Consider the following 20,112-nt stretch of genomic DNA (forward strand, 5'->3'; position numbering starts at 1 on the left):
ATACACCCCAGAGTGATATTAGCTTTTTTGCAGCTGCATCACACTGTTGACTCACTCAATACGTGATCCACATAGCCCTGACATCCTTTTCCGCAGTACTACTGCCTAGCCAGTTATTCCTCATTTTGCATTTGTGCATTTGACTTTTCCTGGCTAAGTGCAGTACTTTGCATTATGGCTTCTCTCATAGCCAAGAATCACATCATGGGTTGAAGGAAGAACATTTAAAGACCTGAGACAACATTCTGTCCTGTGTTGTACCTGTGCAGCCACATGGAAATCAGAGATTGCACAGGTGTAAGGAAGGGCAGAATTTTGCTCCTAAAGTCCAATGCAGAACTTTCAAAGGAGTGGAGAGATGTTCTGAGTTCTTTCTCCTGTTTTCTGTTAGGCACTAGGTATTAAGAGACACTGCTTTCAATCTGAAATCAAACAAACAGGGACATCAAGTCCAGGTTAGGTGGAATTTTGTTTTTGCCTGTGTGTCTGCTTCTTGCTGCAGATCATCCATATAACCAGTCTGTTGAATTGTCTAAGCGGTAATTAGCACTATTCATGAATGATAACTGCTGTGTGCATGGGGATTTGGCAAATGCACACGAGCAAGTCAGTTTCAAAATAAGAAGACTGGGAAACACCCTCTTTCTGCTCTATATACTTAGAGGGGGGATCCACAGTGAAATCCATTCAACACTTTCCCCCTCACTGCAACTCTTCAAATCACAAAAACCAGCAGGTGGTTTTTGAAGTGGTTCTGCTAGCTCAGGTTTGAGGCACACTGGCAGGGGACCATAGGAGACTCTAGCATTGTCACTGGCAGGGGGTGTGGGCTCTGGGGGGGCAGGGATGAGGGGTTTGGGGTGCAGGAGGGGGTTCAGGGCTGGGGCAGGGGATTGGGGTGCAGAGTCCCAGTGGTGTTTTCCACAGCTCCCAGGAAGTGGCCGTGAGGGCCCTGTTGCCCCTAGGAGCATGGGCAGCCAGGGTGGCTCTACATGCTGTCCTTGCACCCACAGATGCCACAGCTCCCATTGGTCACAGTTCCCGGACAATGGGAGCTGCGAGCCAGCACTAGGTGTAGGGGCAGTGTACGCAGCCTTCTTGGCTGCCCCGCTGCTTAGGAGCTGCAAGGACCTAGCAGCTGCTTCCAGGAGCTGCTGCCTTAACTCCAGCGCTCCTGCTGCACCGCTAACTGGACTTTTAATGGTCCGACTGGCGGTGCCAACTGGAGTCACCAGGGTTCTTTTTTGACCAGGCGTTCCACTTGAAAACTAGACACCTGGCAACCCTACTCTGGTCCCTGCCAAGAACTGAGCTGGTAAGGCCTGGCAGCTCCTTTTATTTGAGCCTACTTGGCTCTGATTGGCTGCTTCCATGAGGCCTCTCTAGGCAGCCTGGAGGAACCACTTTGCTGTTCCTTGCCTGTCATTTTGCTGCTTTCCAGCACAGGGCATAGTAGGACCTCAGGGCCCCCTGTAGGGAGCCACAAAGGCCAAGTATGTCCAGTCACATACTTTCTATGCTTATGAATTAATAGATGATTACAGATTGAAGCTGATCCACAATCTTTAGCAACCACTTTATGTAACACACCACTCTGAAAGACAACCAACAATACTGCTTCCACCAAAATAAACCTACTTATAGAAATTGTGGAGCTAAAATATTAGTGTTGTCTACCACTAAAGAACACAAACCCCATTTACATGAAAACTAGTCATCATGCTCAACAGAAAGGCAGCTCTCACTCTCTCTCAGACACACACACAATGTTTGGATGTGCTTGATTCAGGGTACAGCTAGTTAGTCATGTTAAAGAACAATGAAATCACAGTAATACCCATTATATGGCCCATTGTCAAGGTGAAGGAGAATAATCCATAGCTGTTTCATTATAAAGTGAACTTTGTTTCCAGCGTCAGACTCCGAACATCATGGAAGCTGTTAGTGCTGCTTTCTGTAATAGCAGCATTAACTTTTCCTGCTGCTGGGATTCACTCCTATTGCCTTCTTATTTAACTTATAAGAGGTTTTAATATGAGAGCTGTGGTTGCTTTAGGCTTGGTAATAGTCAGTAGTAAAATAAATGTTCTATTATATTTTTAAAGGGGCTTCCTACGGTAGCAATGTTACTTCATTTGAATAACTCAAATGACTCAATAGTGCTTCTGCCTGAATACAACAGACTTATGCCACCTAGGCAACTACAGAATGTGCCATACTTAGTCTGCCAGCCAGAGTGTCACCCTAGTCCCTCATCCGTAGGCCTGCGTGATTCTGGTGCCAGTGGTTTGTGGCAGAAGCTGAATTCCCTAATGGCTCTCTCCTGCTCCATGTTTGAAAAATTGCATGTCAGCTCCTCTTGACTTCTCAGTCCATGCAGGACACTCATCAGAACCCAAAGAACCACTCAAACGAGCAGGGGAGGCAGACGGGTTGGGAAGGTCATCGGTAACTCAGAGGTGTGGAGGCCCTAAGTATAGGTTGTAAGAGAGCAGGCAAGAACCTACATCTGTTACTTCATACAGGAACCTGCTAAATCTCGGACCGGACTTCCACCTTGGACCCTGGCCTGGGTCTCTTCTCAGAAATGATCTCAATGCAAGCCTTTGTGCCATGCTCAGACAAGGACAGTATGTCTACACTGCAGCAGAGAGTGAGCCTTCCAGCCCAGGTAGACAGACTTGTACTAGGTAGCGTGCTGAAAAGAGCACTCTGAATGTGGCAGGTCAGGCAGAGACTGTGGATAGCTGCTGCTCAAGCCACAACGTCCACACTCCTATTTTTAACATGTTAGTTCAATCCAAACAAGCCCAAGTCTATCTACCTAGACTAGGAGGCTCGCTCCTGTGTTGTCTTGTGAATTCATGTCTAATGTGCTCTGCTTTTAAAGGAACTCTCAGCTGCAGTGTAGACATACTTAAGAGGTGGTACAGATATTGACTATCTGGATGCAGTATTGCCGTATAGCCTTAGGGATGTTCCTACCACTTGTGTGACAATGCTTTTAGGTTAATCTCCCTAGCTTTTCCTGCTGCCTGTTTTAGAGAGGAAATTTGGGGAGCTTGGTTGGATGAAGCGAATTTTGCGCTGTTCTTCAGACTGGAACTTCTCCTGTATTTTGTTCAAACCAAAGCAAGCCCCCAGGATTTGAACACCTAAAATGCTTGAGGGTGTATGGAAGTGGAGTCATGCTTGGAAGTGGAGTCTTTGTCTATTCTTATTCCAACAATGGGCTATACCAAAATCCTAGAGCCAAACATCTTAAAATAACGTCCAGATTTGAATTTGCAGTTTGGGCCCAACCTACATTTTACTATTATTTTCACTTGGATATTTATCTCCTTCTTTCAGATAACTCCCTCTACCTTCCCCAATCTTGTATCACAAGACCCCAAGTGATATCACAATTGTGCTCTAATAGACACTCTCTAAAGACACAGCTAGAGACAGTTCCTGCTCCAGAGATATTACATTCTAAGTAGATAAGACAGACAAAGGGTGGGAGAAATGCAGTATTATCACCCCCATTTTACAGATGAGAACTGAGGTACAAAGTGATGTGCCCAGGGTCACACAGGGAGTCTGGCAGAGTCAGGAAATGAACCCTCATCTCTTGAACCCCAGTCCAGTGCCTTCAACACAAGACATTTTATTATTGTTAAAAATATCACATTTAATTGGGATCACTTTACACAGACACACATTCTTTGCATGACTGTATGCTTACCACACCCTCCAGCTCCTCTGGCTGAAGAGCGAGAAGGAAAACAAGCCAAATTCAATGAAGTTACACCAAGGATTAATTTGGGTTTATGTGTTTATTCTGCTAATACTTTAGGATAGCTCAATGAGTGAGGGCTATGGGATAAACTAAAGAAACCAATTCCTAAAACAATAAAAAAAAAAAGTGGGGACAGAAGGTTTAAAAAAAAAACAACAACTAAACTCTGAGGTCCGTTTGGTTTGGCTTTAATCTTGTGTGCCGTGGGGATTTTTTTTCAGTTGAGTGTGAGTGCAGTTGTGGTTGAATGCTGGTTTATTTATGTATGCATGTGTTCAGGAAGTGCCAAGGGTAACTGCTCAGTGTTTAACCAAAGCACTGTAATTCCTTCAGTGCTCTCTGGTCACATGATGGGTTTGATCTCTTCAGGCCACTAGATGTTCCATACATACATCTGCCTGTTGTAGTAGTTCTAGGGAACCAGTCACCACAGTACGTAATTCTTTTACTTGTGATTTGGTGTTTTCCCTGATTGACTAAGGGGCATCTAACTCTGTTAGTGTCTCTGGCCTCTTGGGAAATCACCTAACTCTGTGCCGGACTGTCTCCCATTCTGGGAAGAAAAAGCTTTTGATTGATACCAATTTTGCATTATTTTGTTTTATGACTCTGTACTTGTACCTATATAGTGTTCACACAGGTAAGTGCACAACCCCTTATCATCCCACCACTTTCCTGCATGGAGGAGAGTACCCTACTGGTAAGCATGATGAAAGAGGAACAGCAGGACTTGAGGGTAATTCCTCAGCTCCTGCAGTTCTACCTATCACATAGAAGCCCTTCATAGATACTGCATGCTGTGCAGATCGGGAGAGGGCAAAGCCACCCTCTGCAGTATCACTGTCCCCATTCTGCACGTCCCAGGGAGTGTTACTTTATGTAATGAACGTCTTTGCAGACTGAATGCCCCATGAGAGGGCAGGGTTTGGATGTAACTGTGAGGGCACAGAATGGCTCCTACTGAGAGAGCCATGAATCAGAGATTGTCTGCTTCAGAGATCTATAGGATTTCCCTGAAGACCATGTGACATCTATGGGTTCAGAGGCCCAAACCTCCTGTGAATGCCAGAGGGTTAGCTCTGCCCTCTGACCCTTGGGACAGGACAATTCGGAGGACAGTCCAGGATGTTAACCTCTGAGTAAAGGTTTTTAAAGTGTCCAGATCCCATAATCTCCAATTGAATTTGTTATTGTCCTCCAGGATTCTTTCTGGGAGGGAACCTACATTAAGGTAGTTGGTACAGTTGTGCAATCAGCTACTCAGGACTGCTGATCAGCTGGGTCTCAATGTGCAGTCCTTGTTGCATGCAACACACTGACTATGGGCCTGTGAAAACTGCACAATCAAGCTCACTCTGATACAACCTGCAGACAAAATAACCAGGCAAAGCAGGGGGATTCTGCTGCAGCTGAATAGTTTAACAGAAACAACATGGGCTGGGGATTAACCACTTGAACAGTTTGAAGGGAAAACATTTTTAGTTAGAATTCTTAACCTCATGGCTCCTCACAGAGATTTTCTTTTCCTAATGGAAAAATGAATGTTGATCTTACAATACTTGTAGCTACAAATGAAAATAAAGTTCAGTCATGCCAGGTTGGACGGACACTCTGGTCAAGGTACAGAGCCAACTGTAATGCACACCAGCCACAACCTCAGTGGAGAAACGCTGCATTTCAGAGGATTAACCTGAGTTTGAAGTTTTTATTTGACAAGATTTTATTTAAAGACTTTTTTTGAGTTCATGGTTTGTTTGTTTTTGTTTTTTTAATTTGGAGTTACAGGCTTAATATCTAAAATAAATCTGGCATAGCAATAATCACATGCAGATTAAGTGAATTTTTAATATGTTTTCAGTGCAAAATAATTGACAAGGTGTCTTGGGCTGAATCTTTCATGATTTATGGGAGAGAGTTAGCCACCTGACTTGCAGTAGCATCAAGGGGAAACTTCACTGTTCACAGATGGGTTATAATCTGAATGTGCAACACAAATTGGGCAAGTAGGGTAAGAACCCATTTGGCTCTTTAAATAATGGTTCACGCTGTGTGCACGGTGCTAAAGATGCAGCTGCTTATATTGAATCAGTGCAGTTTAAATGTGGCTTCATAGGGGTGGGGGGAAACAGTGTTACTAGAAATGTGAAATGTGCTATAACTGCAGATGATCTGAACTGATAGTATAAGATGTGTTGTGGAACCAGAGGTGTGTTTAGATTTGATGAGTGATAGTGGCACATGCCCAAAAGTCTGTCAGCATTACCCATTACTGATTACATGTTCTATGTTAAAGTTCAGATGAATGGTTAAGGCACCAAAGTAGACCCCCAGCCCAGGTTGAAAATGCCCTGGGTTGTTACAGCTGATATTCTGCAGCAACACCTCATTTATACTGAACCTATTCTAGGTGATTATGACTGCACTTTTTATGCACCAAAAATAGATTCAAACTGTAGAGCCAGGGCATTCTCTTTATCATTGCGCCTTGTGATTGCGATTTTTGCAAGCTACCTTCACTTCATAATAAATGAAGCTAAAAAAGGTAGGTTTCATAAGGATGGATTTTTTAAAATTTGCATATTTTAATGAAGAAGCCTTTGTAGTCATTAAGATTTAAAAGCAGCCGTGTAAAATTCCTGTCCAAGTAGTGAGGGTTGCTACATTTTGAGAAAGCTGACTGAATTTCTATAGATATAGAAAATGGACAGCTACATAGGTTACAGCACAATTATTTATGTCGTGTCCATTTTCTATGGGTTAAATATTCTGAGGGGAGAAAGCATGGTCAAGTGGATAGGGCACTGGGGAGGAGTCAACAGAGTTGGGTCAGCCACCAGTCTGTTGCCCTCACCTCAGTTTCCCCAATTAAAAAATGGAGATAATGATACTTACCCCTCCTTTGTGCAGCACCTTGATCTACAGAAGAGAGTTAATTAATTATTATTAAGAAGCTGGGTTTGACCTGTAAGACCCTAAATAGCCTGGCACTTTCCTGCTTGAGAAATGGCCTCTTTTCCAGGTGCTGTACTCTCACCATTGTGATCAGCAGAGGTGCCTGAGCTGGAGTACATAAAGCAGCACTGTCAGCACGGCGCTCTCCATGAGAGATCCTGACTTTGGAAGCTGCTCCAGGCCTCATTCCAAAAGAGCCCAAACCTCTACATTTCAGACTGCTGTGAGATCTATCTATTGACCTAGGCCTTGCGGGGAGGGACAGGCACAATAGGGGCTGTCATTTATGGAGGAGGAAGTTACTGTTTGGGTTGGATTTTATTGTGGTTTCTTTTTTTTTTTTTATTTGGGGTTTGATCTGCTTGTGTTTATCATTTTGGCAAAGGTGACTAGAGCCCAGACTTGGTGCTTGTGTATACATATGCAGAGTTATACATCAAAACAAACAAAAAATATTCATCTCACCCATATCCACACTGTTATATAAGAAGCCAAATGGGTTCTTAGATCATAGAATGTCAGGGTTGGAAGGGACCTCAGGAGATCATCTAGTCCAACCCCCTGCTCAAAGCAGGATGATCAACCCCCAAATGGCCCCCTCAAGGATTGAACTCACAACCCTGGGTTTAGCAGGCCCATGCTCAAACCACTGAGCTATCCCTCCCCCATCAGACTTCTGTAAAGCATTTGACTTAGTATTGCACAACATTTTGACTAAAAAACTACAATATAAAATTAATGTGGCACTCATTAAATGCATTAAAATCTGCCTAACTGATAGATCTCAAAATGTAACTGTAAACAGGGAATCAAGTAAGTGTGTTTCCAGAGGGGAGCCGCAGGAATCTGTTCTTGACCCTATACTAGTCAACATTTTGAAAATAAAATTCATTACTGATAAAGTTTGCAGATGACACAAAAATTAGGGAAGTGGTAAATAAATAGAGGACATGTCACTCATTGAGAGCAATCTGAATTACTTGGTAAACTGGATGCAAGCAAACAACATGTGTTTTAATAAGCCTAAATGTACACATCTAAGAACAAAAGAATGCAGGTCATATTTATAGAATGGGGGACTCTATCCTCAGAAGCAGTGGTTCTGAAAAAGATTTAGGGGTCGTGGCGGATAATCAGTGGACCATGAGCTCCCAATATGACACTGTGGCCAGAAGAGCTAATGCAATCCTGGCATGCATAACCAGGGGAATTTTGAGTAAAAGTAGAGAAGTTATTTTACCTCTATATTTGGCACTGGTACAAATTTGTTCATTTCTAAGGTGCCACAAGTACTCCTGTTCTGTTTGGTGGAATACTATGTCTTGTTCTGGTGCCCACAATTCAAGGATTGTTGATAAATTGGAGAGAGTTTAGAGAAGAGCCATGAGAATGATTAAAGGATTAGAAAAAGTGCCTTGCAGACAGGGGCGACTCCCAGCACCAGCGCTCCAAGCGCGTGCCTGGGGCGGCAAGCCACGGGGGGTGCTCTGCTGGTCCCCGAGGGCAGCAGGCAGGCTCCCTTCGGTGGCTTGCCTGCGGAGGGTCCGCTGATCCCGCGGCTTCGGTGGACCTCCTGCAGGCACGCCTCCAGCGGACCCTCCATGCTTGGGGCGGCAAAATGTCTAGAGCCGCCTCTGCTTACAGAAAGAGATTCAAGCAGCTCAATCTACTTTGTTTAACATAGAGAAGGTTATGCGGTGACTTGATTCCAGTCTATAATTATCTACATGGGAAAAAAATATTTAACAGTGATCTCTGTAGAGAAAGGTATAAAATTATCCAAAGCCTGGAAGTTGAAGTTAGACAAATTCAGACTGGAAATAAGGGAAAACATTTTTTTGACAGTGATGGTAATTAACCAATAAAATAATTTTCCAAAGGTCATAGTTGATACTTCATCACTGACATTTTCTAAATCAAGACTGAACTTTTTTTCTAAAAGATACGCTCTAGGAATTATTTTGAGGAAGTTCAATGATCTGTGTTATTACAGGAGGTCAGACTGTTGGATCAGAATGGTCCTTTCTGATCTTGGAATCCACGAAGCACGAGAGCCCACTTAACATAACATCTGATGGTTACAGTACCTTCTCACTGGTGAAGACTTCCAAATGTGATATCAGCTCTTCTATTGTTCTCTCCTTTTCTGCCAGCTGAACTTCTTGTGTTGCACATTCAGATTATAACAAATCTGTGGACACCTCTCTGATTCTCTTCTGCACACTATGCCATGGAGAAAACAAGATTAGAACCCACATCTCCCTGTTCAACAAGCACAGTCCCTACCACTTGAACTAAAAGAGCGTCTTTGTTGGCTGTTAGCAGTATAATGCATATGGGTCACAGTTGAGTAGCACTGACTCTAACCAGTAGAGACGAGTGGTCCATAAAATACAATAGCCAGTTTGTTACCCTATGCCTATCTGCAGAGCCGGCTCCAGGCACCAGATGACCAAGCACTTGGGTTTTGGGCTTTTTGGGGGGTGAGGGAGCTTTGGTTCAGCAGGGCGCTGCTGGAGGATTTTGTTTGTTTGTTTGTTTTTGTTTCAGCGCGGCAGCGCTCAGGGGGTGTGTGTTTCAGCAGCGCAGGGCAGCGCTCGGAGGGGGAGGGGGCAAGAGCTTGGGTGGCGCGGCGCTCAGGGGGGTGGGGGCTCGGGCGGCGCAGCACTCAGGGGGGCTTGGGTGGTGCAGTGCTTGAAGGGGGAGGGGGCGGGGGCTTGGGCAGCACTGCGCGGCACTCGGGGCGGCGGGGGCTTGGGCGGTGCAGCGCTCAGGGGGCCAGAGGCTTGAGTGGCACAGCGCTTGAGGGGGGCGGGTGGCTTGGGCAGCGTGGAGCGGTGCTCAGGGGGTGGGGGCTTGGGCGGCGTGGCACTCAAAGGGGGAAGGGGCTTGAGTGGCGTGCAGGCTCCCAAAGGAAACAAGACAGGAGCAGTTGATTCTTGCCTAAAGCTGCAGGAATTTCATGGCTACAGCATGTATATTAAGAGGCTGTCTTGAGGTTAACACATAGGACCAGCAAACAGGAGATACATGTTCTATTCCTAGCTCAGTCCCAGACTTTTTTTGCATATTCTGGCCAACTTCTTTGTGCCTCCATTTCCCCCTTTCTAAAATGGGACAATGACATTTACCTAGCATAAAAGAGGGTGTGAGGCTTAATCCACTAATGTTTATGAAGTGCTTTGTGATTCTTGGAATAAAAGCGCTACAGAAGTTGTGAGCATTATAATTAGGGCCCTACCCAATTCATGGCCATGAAAAACGCATCACAGACCGTGAAATCTGATCTCCCCCTGTGATATCTGGTCTTTTCTGTGCTTTTACCCTATATTATACAGATTTCACCAGGGAGATGAGTGTTTCTCAAATTGGGGGGCCTGATGCAAAAGGGAATTGCAAGGGGTTCACAAGGTTATTTTAGGGGGGTCGCGGTATTGCCACCTTTACTTCTATGCTTCCTTCAGAGCTGGGCAGCCGGAGAGTGGCGGTTGCTGACTGAGGGCCTAGCTCTGCAGGCAGCAGTGCAGAAGTAAAGGCGGTGATACCATACCAGGCTATCCTTACTTCTGTGCTGCTGGCGGCGGCTCTGCCTTCAGAGCTCGGCTCCTGGCCAGCAGCTACCATTTTCCAGCTGCCCAACTCTCAAGGCAGTGCGGCCATCAGCAGCAGCACAGAAGTAAGGGTAGCAGTACCACAACTCCCTCTACAATAATCTTGTGACCCCTCCCCAAAGTTCTTTTTGCGTCAGGACCCCTACCATTACAAGACTGTGAAATTTCAGATTTAAATAGCTAAAATCATGACATTTACAATTTTTTAAATCCTATGACCGTGAAATTGACCAAAATGGACAGTGACTGTGGTAGGGCCCTAATTATAATCTCTACATTGACTCTAATACATCCCCTTTTCATGTCAAATACATCACTTTTTAAACTGGTTCATAGGCATGGACTCACAACAGATGTATTGTGAAGGGATGCATGCTGGCATCTTGCAATGGCGCATGGAGAATAACCACCACTGCCATGCCAGACAGCCTGCTTGCATACTGGAAGTGGCATTCAATCCAGGTAACACAGACATCGGTTAAAAGGGGGAAATCACCTACCATACTGGCCTGGGAGTCAAGCTATGTGGGTTAAAGTCCCAGCTCAACCACAGACTACCGGGATCTTGCTGAATCTCTCTATGCCTCAGGTAGTCCCCCAGTCTGTGAAATGATGATGATAATAATAATAATGCCTTTGTTGCATCAATTGAGACTGTAAACTCCTTGGGGGCAGAAATTGTCTCTTATGCTTGTTCAGTGCCTCATACAATGGGGCCCCAATTTTGGTTGGGGTCTCTAGGCACTACTTTAATAATATTTTATTAATCCACATGGTTTAACGGAAGAGTGACTACAAGCTGTCTTTTTTCACACAGGTTTGAATTGTATTTGACAGCAGGGATTTTCTTGCTTGTTTGTTCCTAGCAGAGGTATTTATCGATGCTATGAGGCAATCCTGCTTGACAATCTCAGCTTAAATGAATAATGTTGACAATTTCAAATTAAGGACCTGAGAGCTCTGCCTGAGCAAGGATTGTGGGGATCAAGCACTTGATTTTTTAAAAGCAAGTGTGTGTGAGAAATCTGGGCTCTAACTTTAATATTAATTTTTGTGACCCTGCCTGACACCACCTTCTGCAGCCTCATCAAATAAGCTCTTTTTGTTAATCTTTATGTGCCCCTCTTTTGCCTCTGCCTAGCAATGCACAGTACCTCTACTGTTACAGCTCCTGGCCTTTCACACAGGCCTCAGGGCCTTGAAGTGTTGTCAGCCTGTAGCAAAGGGCATGTATTTTATAGAACCTTCACAGAGCAGAAACATTTTCAATAATGAATACTTCACAGCGCTACAGTAGAAAACCTTGGATATACAAACAGTTTTAGCAATACATTATAATAAGTTTCCAGTTATAAATACTTTACTTTTGTTATTTATTATCTGGCATTTTAAAACGTTTTACAGCTATTTAAAATCATGATATTGCGAGCCAAAGCCTGCAAACCTTATTTAAGGCCAAGTCTTGCTTGCCTTTCTCATGTGAATACTCTCATTGAAGTCAATAGAAGTTTTGTGTAAAGGTTGTAGGCCCAGCCCTACTCACGTGAGTAGACCTACTGAAGTCAGTGGTGCTATTGTATGGGTAAGAATTACTCACATCATATAAGCAAAGGCTGCAGAACTGAGCCCCAATGTGCTTCGTAGAAACTGGTTATATGTACTGTCTGTTAAAAAAAATAAACAATGTATTTTATAACATAAAAGGTATTATAAAATGCCTTGGTGATTAATTAAAAATATAGTAGCATATAACAATGATTTCATAAAAATAATATATAAGGACAAATTCTGTTGTCATTTACTCTGGTGTTAATCTACATTAACTCCACTGAAATCAACGGTGTAGCCAAAAGCCAAATTTGGCCCATCATTCCTAAATAGAACCTTAATATTAAATTTTACTTGGGATTTCCTTTTTTGTCACAGTATGTAAAAAAAAAAGCGCTTTCTTTGTGTTCTTTTTAAATTAAAGGAATCATGCTGTTTTACTGAGACTAAAAAAATTGCAAAGTTATATGAAAACTAAATGTATTTTCTGATAAAATTGTCTATGGGATACAAAGCAAGCTGCCATCTGAAATCTTTTGAAACACTGACACAAATTTTACTCTCGGTCACACCAATTCTAATCCAGGTTAACGCCACTGTGTAAATGATATTAGATTCTGGGCTTTATATGAAAATCATAGAGCTACAGTATACTAAAAACAGTGGGGTCAAAGTGATAATCCTCTGTAGAAAAGGAGAATGCTAACAAATATCTACCAATCAGGCAACACATGCCATTTTTCAAAATGTTAATAAGAAGATTAATAGCACTGCTTTGACATCCTAAAGCCTTTTGGAAACTCTTCCTATTAAAAACACATTATAAATCATTTTTAGAGAGAAAGCAAGTCCTATTTAATCAAATAAATTACAGTAGAATCTTGATAACATGTAATGAAACTTAATGTATTTAGAATAATTGTAACTGTTGCTAAATTAGTCAGTTCTGTATGCCTCTTTACAAGCATTACTTTGGAAGCTTTACAGAGGACTGGAATTAGCAAATGAAGACTATTCTTTCACCTCATTTCTGCTCATCTTGGATCCAGTCCTACTCCCAGTGAAGACAATGGCAAAACTCCCAGAAACCGCAAGAAGATTAGGAGCAGACACTTTGTATGATAGGAACACATAACAGAAGGCCTGATTCAAACCCCATGGAAGTCAATGGGGAACTCTCATCAACATCAATGGGTTTTGGATCCAGCCCATATTGAGTAAAAGTCCACAAAAGAAGAGTCACGAAACAATGGAGGGAGCTGAGCCTGCACTGGTTCCATGATGTGCAAAGAGGCACAGAATGGAGTTTTTCCTTGCCTAACCTACGGTGCATAAACAGATCTTGCAGACGGCCATGGAGAATCCTGCACATGTTTTGATCCACATCCCATACCCGCTACAAATACCAGACAAGCATAGAGGATATTGGGCATGACTGGGGGCAGAGGATGGATGTGTCTGGACAGAACCAAGCATATATTTTTCATCTGAAATTAAATGCACTAAAAGCAACCAAAAAACAACAGTGGAAAACTCTCTGTCTGTAACAAGATGCAGAGAAACTACAGCCCAATGGAAAGAAGTCCTGGGTTCTAATCCCAGCTCTGCCACTGCTTTGGTTGCTTTGTGGCCTTGAGCAAGTCACTTAATTACTCTGTGCCTCCATTTTTCCATCTGTAAAGCAGGCATAACAGCAGTGAGCCATCTCACTGGGGCATTGTGAGGATTGTTAAAACATTACTTTGAACACACAAAGTTCTATACAAATGCCAAGGCTTGTTATTTGGATCTAGACCAGAATTGGAATGTTTCTGAAGTTTGGGGATACGTTCATATACAGAGTTTTACTTTCACTTACCTAAAAGGTACTGGGCCAGCACCAAAGATCTGGAGAGAATTAAAGTTCTGGCTTGGTAGGATCCTTGGGGTTGTGTGGAAAAGTCCCACTGGAAATCAAGAAGCGGGAAAGGTGACAACAATATTTTACCCTTCCAGGAATTCCCACAACTGACATTAAAAAATGCAGCGATACATTCTTTGCCATTATGCACATAATCATTTTGGGGTCTGATGTTCCTCCCACTGAAGTACAAGGGAGAAATTATACATCATATACAGTGAAAATTTTGGCATCCATTCCTCTCACATATTTCATTGGGAGGAAGGAATTAAATGCCAAAACCCAAAATGAGCATACTGGACATATCCCTCAAAACCATAACTCATTCCATGGCAGGGCATTCATTGTACACTCACACTGACCTCCATCCCACACGACACAAACCCAGCAGTCGCCCTCCAATTACCAAGATAAATTATTGCTATTTAAAATTCTGACTATGAAATTGACATTATGGAAGAGTTTATGTAGGTAGAAAAAGTGTAATCCATTATTTAAGTTTCCTCCTACTTTATTTATTTGTGAAGTCCTCTTTACTAGAGTTTTGTCTCAGAGAAGCTGGCATCACTCACACACTGGACATCAGTAGGTTGAGAACACTGAGTAACATAGGGTAGATATTTGTGGGGGCCTTTATCTGATCTTCATGTTTCTGTGCACAGAACTGTGCATGTTTGCGCCCTCCTATCACCTGCCCTTTAAATCATGCACTCCTGGGTGTTAAAATTTGCACTCACAAAGCTCATCAGGACAAGTGCAGATGCGAATTTTAATGCTAGCATGTACAGATGTTAGATATTGGTTGCACCTATTAAGTAAGGCTGATCTTTGAAAATGTAGGCCCATACAGCTTTGATTAGAAGCTGCACCAATAAGTTTTAATAAAAGCTTTTATTGTTAAAGCGGGGGGGGGGGGGAGAGGAGAAGCATAGCATGTGTAAGCCCCAGAATGTACAACTGAAACCTTATCCTTAACTCAATACCACTTTGGCTTATATTTGCCTCATGGTACTTCAGTGTTGCAGTAGTCTATTATTTATTATTAATAATTATTTGTACTGCAGTAGCACCTTGGAGCACCAGTAATGGACCAAAACCCCGCCGTGTTTCTCAACCTGTTCCAGGTGGCAGCCCCTTATTCAAAGTCAAAAATTTTCACAATCCCCTTACACTTGCTATAAAATAAGAGTAAAAATGTATCAATGATAACAATGATCAGTCTAAAGAATTTGTGTGTTTGTGTTTTGGGATGTTGACAGAGAATACTTCAAAAGTACCAGTGTGTGGAGAGCCAGGAATAAGATTTTCTTTGCTTTAGATTGTCATACAATTGTCAACACCTTGTGACCCCCAATTACCTTTTTGTGATGCCCCCCAGAGGGTCACAACTCTCTAGGTTTAGAAACACTGTGCTAGACACTGTAGTATGCATTTCCCTTAGCCATGCTACTTTATGCTGTGATCAAATCAGATTTCACAAGGTAAGGTCAGGTCAGAATCTGGATGAGAGACCTCCAGATGCAGGAGGAACTGGTGATGATGGTTCAGTAGATGATGCTTTTCTCTCTGACTTTGCATTTAACCAATGGCAGCTACAATACTGCTGCAAGTACCATTTTTCAGGTGAGATTTAAGCCCCCTTCTTTCCAAATAAGAAATTTTAATCGCTACCTGCACATAGAAGGTGTTCATCGAATCCCATCATTCATCCCACCATTGCAACTTCTCATTATACAAATAATCCTCTCACATAAGTGATTCCCACTAGCTTTAATGGTATTGCCTACATGACTGACGATTTCTCATGAGATTAAGGATTTTAGGATGAGGATCGTAGTTCCTGCTTTTTCTCCCATTGAAGTCAAAGAGAACTTTGCCATTGATTTCAGTGGGAGCAGGATCTGGCCCACAGAGCTGTTGATAAAAAGAAATATAGTAATCCTCTAATCTAAGGTAACATCTACAAAGGTGCTGAGCATCTGTCACTACCACTGACATCAATGGGACTTTCAGGTGCTCAGCACTTCTGAAAACAAGGTCACCCTCATTTAGGTGCCTAAATACAACATAAAATGCCCAAGTTTAAGCACTCAGGGTTTAAAATAAAAAATCTCAGCATATGATCCACAAATGAAAGTGTAGCTCAAATAAAGTGTATGTTGCTATTTTATTTTTATTTTTTAACTATTTGGTTTATTTTTGGGATTACAAATTCTTGAATTTCCTGTGTCTCGTTTATTTCAGTGTTGGTCTGAGGCAGATGGTGTAATTTTCCTTTAAACAGCATGGAACATCTGGAAGCTGGGCTATATGTGCCACAGGTTTGTGTTTTCTTATTTTTACAGGATCAAAATCCTTGAGGGATCACCCAAAATCCACATCAGGTTCTTGGATACAGATGTTTACCAAGGGATCATTACCCTAGCAAATATAAACACATGTTGGCAGTTGGCTTCCTATCAGCTCCACATCAGAGGAGGATGAATTTCTCCACCACAGGGATAGAATAATGTATATGGGTAAAATGAACCTCACTGAAGTGGTTTTGGGACAGAAGGAATTAAATGTGCTAGGCACTGCACAAAACATAGTCTTCTTGGCCAAATCAAACCCCTTTCTACAGCTCTACTATCTGAGATGAGAAAGATGTGGATTTGAGTTTAAGCACACTTTGGAGTTTGGAGGAATCCATGAGTTAAATGCTGCAGCCCACAACCAACTTCTTTAAAGTTTCTTTTCAGAGATAGCACATAGAGATGTGACAAAGATTTCCCATTAAGCACACATCTAGAGTAATCTTTAACACTAGATTTAAAACACACACATATATGTAACAATTATAACTGGAGCCAAATAAAGGAAAAATACATTAAATGATCATTCTGAATTCATTCCAAACTGTCTGATTCAATCAGACCTGATTAACCCCGTGTTTGGATTTTCTGAGTGTCTGGAGATAAGAATAACTGAAGTGGTAGCTAAATCTATTGTATGCATGCATACTGCATATTACTGTATCACTAGTTATTGTTTATCTCAAGTTCTCTCCCCTCACACACACACACACCACAAGTTTACAAACTGATTTAGAATAATTGGGTGTGACTGCAAAATAAACAGAAATCTAGTCACTGGAGAAGTCTCCAGGCAGAAAAGAACAGGGTCACTTCTGTAAATTTGTGGCGTCACTGAAAATACACAGATATATAGGATGGAAACCAGAAATGAAGTGAAATGCACTACTGTTATAATATATCTGTGCATATATTGTACCGATACCACATAGAAACAGTAGCTTCATATTTCTCTCTTTTCTCTTACCTCTCTGAGTTCAAGGTGCCACTGAACGTTGTTCTTTCACCGTGAAATTCCATTTGTCCTTCAGGGAGATTCTTCTCCTGCATATGCCAAGATTCTATTCAGCTAAGAGCCAGTTTCTCAGGCTTGTTAGTGTTTCTGAGGATGGCAGTAAAGGAATAATAACAAATACACCTCTACTTCGATATAATGTTACCCGCTATAACACAAATTCAGATATAACGCGGTAAAGCAGTGCTCTGTGGGGGCAGGGCTGTGCATTCCGGTGGATCAAAGAAAGTTCAATATAAGGCAGTTTCACCTGTAACGCGGTAAGATTTTTTGGCTCCCGAGGACAGTGTTATATCGAGGTAGAGGTGAAACTGGAAACAAAAATATGGACCAAATTCTGCCATAAAAACCTGCCACAAATGGACACATGCATGTACTGCCACAGCGCACCCATCTTCTAACCATCAGCTGACACCCACATTCTGCTTAGATCAGATTGCTCCTTCTAGAAGTATTAGAGGCTGTGAATAGCAACAAGGTCGGGAGGTGTCTTCACAATGGTACAGCCCTCAATGGGGTTTAGGGTGACCAGATATCCTGATTTTATAGGGACAGTCATGATACTTGGGGCTTTGTCTTATATAGGCACCTATCACCCCCAACCACTGTCCTGATTTTTCACATGTGCTGTCTGTTCACCCTAATAGGGCTGCTCACAATGCAGAATGCTGAGCAGGTGTGCAAGGCTTCATAGGATCAAAACTTTGGGCAATAAGCTCTTCGAAGCAGGGGCCTCCTTTTTGTGTGTGTTCTGCAAAGGACTTAACTGTACAGACATGCTTTTGGGCACTTCATAAATGTAAATAATTTATAATAATACATCAAAGTTTCAACACTGGTACTTACTTAATATTTACTTGTTTGTCACCTTCTTCCACTTAGGAACACAAATAGCTCATTAATCCTCACAATACGTTTATGGAGCAAGTAACTATTATCCTACCTATTTTTCAGTCTTGTGTTCTGACTACTAGACCATGGACCAGCTTCTGGCCTCTGCTAAGGTTGTTCTGTGTTAACCACTTTCTTGGGGATTTCTCTGATGTGGGAGAATCCCCAATAGATGTATGGCTCCCACATCCTGCTGCCCCTGGTGGAGAGGATGTGTTGGGGGCATGGGCAAGAAAGAAGGATAAACTTTGTGAACTGCAACCTCTGGCTTGTTCCCAGATACTCTGTCCTGTGCACCTGGGACCAACTTTGTCCCTGCTCGCTCCAGGACAGGCTTAACAAAAAGCTGGTTCACAGCAACCTTTATAACATCCCCATTCCAAGTGCAGCATGCCTAGTCCACAGGATTTTGCTCTTTTATGTCTCGTTCATTATTAGCAATTATTTTGCTCAACGATAGAGCAGCCCTATAGCTAATGAGCCTCATTTTTACACAGATAAAATACCCTGTTGATTTTTGGGCAAAGTGTACATGCCTCTTCATGAGATTATAAACCAATGTTCTAAATGATTGCTCTGAGGTTGCAGTTCAGCTCAGCATGTGCCATGGAGTGGTTATCTGCCCTACCACAGTGGAACATTATATCTTGTAATTTTTTATATGGAGCAGTTGACAAGTCAGCAAAAATGGCATCACATTAATGAAATTTACAACAGTCGAATGACCATATTTAACTTGACATCAATGATTATAAAAGAGCATGATGACCGTTCACCAGGGGTGGCTCCAGGTCCCAGCACGCCAAGCGTGTGCTTGGAGCGGCAAGCCACAGGGGGCGCTCTACTAGCGCTGCAAGGGTGGCTGGCAGGCTGCCTCCAGCGGCTTGCCTGCGGAGGGTCTGCTTGTCCCACAGCCTGTGCTTGGGGTGACAAAATTCCTAGAGCCACCCCTGCCGTTCACTGGATCAGTCAATGGATGGTAACAACACTGAGGGAATGCTGTGTTTTGGTTGCAAATACTAATATGCAAGAAAGAAAAAATTATATTGGATTGGGGGAACCTAATATACAGGGTCTGGGGTTTGCAAAACTCATTAACCAATTTTTATTTTCACAGCCTGTGATAAGCCAACCGAAGAAGTGCCTGCCTCATGTCTCTCCCTCATTCTAAATAATTAACCCTTTAATCCCAACACATCGCCTTAGCAGCATGTCATGAACATGTCAGAGATCAAAGACTTGCAGGCTCTCATTGTGATGTAGCTTTTTGATTCGTAGGTGTGAGGATACGAGAGTTCTGAACCCTGGGCCTGTGGGCTGCTGCCATGGCCACAGAACCACCCAACAGCTCTTCTAGTGACTGGAGAATTGGAACCCTAAGGCCTTATGCTCCACTACCGGTACCGCCCTCAGACACTCGATTAGAGGAGCTCCAGAGCCCCTGACTATGCCAGGTACACAATTTAACCAGAAGGAGACACAGGAAGTTGTCTGTGCAACAAGGTAGTTCCTGGCTTGCTGCTGCTACAGTACCTGACTCTTGCCTCATCTGTGGTTCCTGCTTTGCTCTTGATTCCTGCCCCTGTTCTCTGGCTCTGACCCTTAGCTTGACTCCTGATTCTGATTCCAGCTCTGACTCTTGGTTTGGGTTAATGACTCCTGAGCCCGACTCCTGCTCCAACCACTAGGTTTGACTGCCCAAGTCCCGACTGTAACAATAGGCCCCCACCCCTCTCCTCAGCTGGGCCTCTTGCTCTTCAACTGGCCCTGCAACTCCTTCCAAATGTTTCTTCAGGCTAACGCAGGGATTGGCAACCTTTGGAATGTGGCCCATCAGGGAAATCCACTGACTGGCCAGGACAGTTTGTTTACCTGCAGCCTCCGCAGGTTCAGCTGATCGCAGCTCCCACTGGCCACGGTTCATCGTCCCCGGCCAATGAGGGCTGTGGGAAATGGCACGGGCCGAGAGATGTGCTGGCTGCTGCTTCCCGCAACCCCCATTGGCCTGGAACGGCGAACCACCAGCGGATTTTCCTGACAGGCCACATGCCAAAGGTTGC

The 20,112-nt window shown here is 43.2% G+C and overlaps 2 protein-coding genes across 4 annotated transcripts in view; both read right to left on the reverse strand.

Annotated features, from left to right (window-relative positions):
* The window catches only part of LOC127051761 (alpha-1-antiproteinase 2-like), a 298,892-nt gene that overhangs the window by 244,623 nt on the left and 34,157 nt on the right, over positions 1-20,112 (reverse strand). The window lies entirely within an intron of this gene.
* LOC127051758 (alpha-1-antitrypsin-like) overlaps positions 1-20,112 on the reverse strand; it is a 135,411-nt gene that overhangs the window by 102,153 nt on the left and 13,146 nt on the right. Inside the window, exons 2-5 of one of the 3 annotated variants that reach the window (XM_050954477.1) lie at positions 17,114-17,248; positions 13,751-13,838; positions 11,942-12,008; positions 8,821-8,956 (exon numbers count right to left, since the gene is read on the reverse strand). The gene's annotated coding sequence lies outside the window, so the exon portion shown is untranslated. Of the gene's footprint in view, positions 1-8,820; positions 9,320-11,941; positions 12,009-13,750; positions 13,839-15,150; positions 15,190-17,113; positions 17,249-20,112 lie in introns of those variants that run through there. The other 2 variants (XM_050954479.1, XM_050954480.1) reach the window with 2 other exon arrangements.

This window comes from Gopherus flavomarginatus, chromosome 5 (genome assembly GCF_025201925.1).
Source record: "Gopherus flavomarginatus isolate rGopFla2 chromosome 5, rGopFla2.mat.asm, whole genome shotgun sequence".
Lineage (NCBI taxonomy): Eukaryota > Metazoa > Chordata > Testudines > Testudinidae > Gopherus > Gopherus flavomarginatus.